Raw genomic sequence first — 4,826 nt, 5'->3', positions numbered from 1 at the left:
TCCCCCCCCCTCTCTCCCCCTCCCCATGCCTGAATAAACTCTATTCTATACTATATCATAGTGTGGCTGGTCCCTCAAGGGGAAGGGATGCCTCAGCATGGGCCCACTGAGGCACCCCTTCCCCCATACTGTACCACACCTCCACCAAAACATTTTCCTCTCCTTTATCTTTTAATAAACACATCAAACTTTTTTCAGATAAATTCACTAGAAAGTATATACTCTGACCCACATTAGGTTTTTTCCCTCATTGCTATAGTTGAATACTGGATAGAAATTAATTTAAGGGTTTATTCTGTCCCCAGGTTTAAAAGGATGTAGTCCACCATCCCAAGGAAGGCATAGTGGGGAAAGTGGTATGGTAACTGGTGCCCACCAGGAAGCAGAGGAAGAGGAATCCCAGGGTTCGCCTGGATTTGACCATTTTCTCTGTTATGTTCAGCCTAAAGAGGAGATGGTGGGACTTACATCTAGAGTGGATCTTTTCTCTTCAGTCAAACCTCTCTGAAAACTTCTGACTCTGTAGTATGAATTTTCCTGGATAATACATTAATGTGTGGGTGGTATATATGCTGTATGTAGGCAGGATACATTATATTATATAGACTTTAAATATCAACATTATTTAGAATTCTACTAAGTAATCCTAGCACTCAAGAAGCAGAAGGAGACAGATCCAGGCTAGCCAGAGCTACAGTGTGAGATTATCTTTAAAAACAATCTATTAAGAACAAAACTGTAAGCAGGGCGTGGTGGCGCACACCTTTAATCCTAGCACTTGGGAGGCAGAGGCAGGCGGATTTCTGAGTTCAAGGCCAGCCTGGTCTACAAAGTGAGTTCCAGGACAGTCAGAAAAACTCTGTCTCAAAAAACCACCCCACCCCCAAAAAACAAACAAACAAAAAAAAGAACAAAACTGTAGATAACATTAATTTCTATCAGGAGACTAAAGCATCCAAAAACCAGGAAATAGAGAGCCTAATGACGCAATTGTTTAACTCCAGCTCCTCGGGAGGCTGAAGTAGAAGGTTCTGCAGTTCAAGGCACGCTTAGAACTTAGTGAAATTCTGTCTCAAAATGAACAGTAGAGACAGCTGCAGACATGGCTCAGTGATAGAGCCAGCTCTTAGGAGGCTTCCACTCCACATCCAATTACCACCAAATTCTTTTAAAGTCCAGAAATTGTCTATGGGGACAACATTAAAGAAATATAAGAAGCTCTCTAATAATGTCTTACATTTATGCATCACTTTTTTTTTTAGCTGACGTAATGCCACCTTTTGAACCAAAAAGCATCTCATTTAAAGTACTAAGGAGAGCTTTAAAAAAAAAAAAAGTATAGTTCAGTGATAAAGCATTCACCTAACATGCAGGAGGTCCTGGGTTCAGTCTCCAGAACTTAACTACCTGTAGCTACCTGGTAGAGAGCTTACAGAGCGCGGCAGCAGTGGCGGGAAGCACCAAAGACTAAGACTGCAGTTCATGCTGGCCGGAACATTGATAAGGTCCTGAGTTCAATCCCCAATACATTTAGTTTGCAAGATTTTCAGTAGGAGGAGGAAGGGGGCTGCATTGTGGATTATTCAGTCCCCTGTTGGAGATAGGAAGCAGAGATAGGAGTTTGGGAAACTCAGAGGCAAACTCAACTAGCTGGGCATTGGTAGCAATGAACAGTCAGGGCCCAAGGCTTCCCTCTGACCTTCACTCTCACACTGGGGCGTATGTGTGCCCCCACACAAAGAAATACATAACTAATAAAAGGTTAAAAGCTAAAACTGAAACAGCAATGAAACTCACACAAACCTTTCAGAAGGGATGACTATTTTTGACATTTTGAAAATAGTCCAAGGGATAGCCATATGGCTCAGTGAATAAGGGAACTTGTGGCTAACTCCTGGCATCCTGAGTTCCATCCCTAAAACCTACACAGAACTAGAAGGAGAAAACTGATTTCACAATACTGTCCTCTGACTTCCAATGTACCCTTGTCATGCACATGCCCGACACACACACACACACACACACACACACCACCACCACCACCACCACCACCACCAACAACAACAACAACAACAATGACAAAAACAACAAAAATAGGGAATCTGTTTGAATGGCCAATATTTTGGATAATTGAATATTAAATTAGTTTATTTTGCCATCTATAATATAAGCAGGGTAAGGTGAAATTCAAGGACAGCAGCCTGGGCTAACGCATGAGATTTTGCTTTAAAAAAAATTAAAGAAAATAATTTTCATTTTACATTTCTTTCTTGGTGGGCTAGAATATGAGTATATGACCCAGTGTAAGTAAGGAGATTAGAGAAAAATCTCTGGGAGGCAGTTCTTTCCTTCCAGAGAGCAGATTCCTTGGATCAAGCTCAGGCTGTCTAGCACGGTGGCAATCACTCTTATCTGCTGAGCTGTCTTCCTGGCTTCAAAGTAATGGCTCATTTGTTTTGTCTTGGTTCTTTACGTTGGAGACAAGGTCTTGCTACGTTGTTGCCTGGGCTGGCCTGTCTTCAAATTCACAGTTATATATACTTCTTTTGTTGTTGCTGCAATGGTGACTGTGCACAACCATATCCAGCCCTATACCAAGAAGTACCTTTTAGCGATTTTTTTATAATTTCCCTTGTGTGTGTTCCTCCTCGCCCCTTTGTGCACCACATCCATTCAGATGTCCTGGAAGCCTAGGAGAAGGTGTCAGATTTCCTGGAGAGAGCTACCCAATGTGGTGCTGCTAACCAAACCTAGGTCCTCTGTAGGAGCAGTAAGTGCCCTTCACTGCTGTGCTAGTTCTCCAGCCTCCCTCTCAAGTTTAAGAGAAATCTTCAGAAACTTAAAAAGATGTCTCTTCTACCTGTAATCTTAGCACTTGGGAGTTAGAGGAAAGATTATGAGGACTTCAAGGTTGTCTTCAGCTTTGAAACAAGTTCCAGGCCAGTATGAGCAATTTTAATGAACTTAGGTCCAAAACCAAATTCCTCTTTTAATGTAAACTATCCTACTTTTGAATAGGAAAAAAATTATAGTCCTTTGGAAACAAAAAGTCCCATTGAAATACAATGACTGTTTTGCATGCCAGAGTAACTCTCATTATGCACTAGGTCTGTCTCTCTTCATTGGTGCCCACATTCTGTTCGTTAATATTGAGAAAGAAGAACAAAAGCACTCCTTTTATTTTCTATGTCCAGTCTACCAACCAATCACTAGTTCAACCAATGCTAACACACAGATAACTACAATTGTTCCTCAGTATCTGGGAGGGAATGGTTTCAAGGGCCCCTCAATAGCAAATCCTTAGATGCTCAAGTGCCTTCTATAACATGACATATTTGGATACAACCTATACACCTCCCGCTTTGCACTTTAAAAGATTACTGAGAACATTTGAAAGAATGTGTATGTTATGAAAATATCTGTTCTATGTTATTGCTCAAGGAATAATTGAATTGACAATTTTTCATTTTTATTTTAATTTGAGGTTGGCTGGATCTGAGAATGCATAGTGTTCATACAATATGCCAGTTATAAAGTAACGGAAAAGAAGTCTCCAAAAGCTCATTAGTACCACCCAATCATACTTGGAACGTGACTTATTATCATCAGCAGTGGTTGGCAAATACCAACAACTATTATTTTTATAGAATATTATGAAAAATAAAATAGAAACAGTGCTCAGGTTCCTAGTGGTATGATTAAAGATATTAAAATGTCTATTCAAAATGTATTAGAACGCATGGTGACATCACTGAACAAGCAAGCTGTTTTATAGATAGCCAATTTGAAAATTCCGATATACTTCATCTAGAACTGATAATAAAATAATCTCAGATACTTACATAATGTCTACTTGCTTTGTGTCTAGTTGCTGAAAGATACTCAAAATGAAGGCCGTTCAAATGACGTGCAATGGTTCTTGAGAAAATATTTTAGATTTTGATTTTAGATTTTAGGCTGTTCAGCAGCTCAGCAGGAGATACTTGTATCCTGGCTTCTTCCAGATAACATCTTAGCTTACGATTGCCTTAGCTTACAGTTCTACAGACCTCCCCCCAACTCAGTCATGAGCACCATAAAGAAAATTAATCAATGCCTAATTATTTTCCTACCAACATTTATGCAGAAAATTCCTTCCTGTGGTCAAAAATACTTTACTCTTTAATTAAATCCCCCCAAATGATTTTATCATATTACCTACCTCTGGACTTTTTGAGGGATGTGTTCTGGGCAGTTGATTGTAGATCTGAGGGGAACAATGTCTCTGGATTGTTCAGTGCCTGCAGTTAATAAAGTCTCCCACTGTCTTTTATACCAGCAGAGTAATACAAATTGCATGTTCCCAACAGCACCTAAGCTCAGGGATCAGTGGTAAATTCTACCCAGTGATTGGATGGCACTGGGTATAATTACCATGACGTCAATTGATCATATCACATTGCAACCCTCAGATCAGTTTTGTTTTTAGACATTTTGAGGTAGTGGTGACCTCAAGGACAGCTTATGAAGAGAGAACATTTGGCCATTTTCTATGTAATATTATTGACCCTTACACAAAACATCCTGAAAGTTGACACTTTTAAAATAAACAGGACTCTAAGAGTAGCACATTTAATTAGCTAAGTACCTGATATTTTCATAAAGGATAAAAAAAAACATTTTCAGGATTACATTATTTCAACAGGAAACAGAAAAATAAAACAATTGCTCCAATTTCTTAAATTAACAGGCATCTGGATTTAATAAAGATATATGGAAAGGTATGAGGTGATTCTGAGGACAGTAGATATGTTCAGGTGTGTGTGTGTGTGTGTGTGTGTGTGTGT

At 39.5% G+C, this 4,826-nt stretch overlaps 1 protein-coding gene across 2 annotated transcripts in view; it reads right to left on the bottom strand.

Annotated features, from left to right (window-relative positions):
• Cga (glycoprotein hormones, alpha polypeptide) overlaps positions 1 to 4,278 on the bottom strand; it is a 13,809-nt gene extending 9,531 nt beyond the window's left edge. The window contains exon 1 of one of the 2 annotated variants that reach the window (XM_021161517.1): positions 4,202 to 4,278. The gene's annotated coding sequence lies outside the window, so the exon portion shown is untranslated. Of the gene's footprint in view, positions 1 to 3,842; positions 3,923 to 4,201 lie in introns of those variants that run through there. The other variant, XM_029476677.1, reaches the window with a different exon arrangement.
• Between the last annotated feature and the right edge of the window lie 548 nt (positions 4,279 to 4,826).

Source organism: Mus caroli, chromosome 4, assembly GCF_900094665.2.
Source record: "Mus caroli chromosome 4, CAROLI_EIJ_v1.1, whole genome shotgun sequence".
Taxonomy (NCBI): domain Eukaryota; kingdom Metazoa; phylum Chordata; class Mammalia; order Rodentia; family Muridae; genus Mus; species Mus caroli.
The sequence above is the reverse complement of the archived record's forward strand: the minus strand, read 5'-3'. Positions and strand labels throughout refer to the sequence as shown.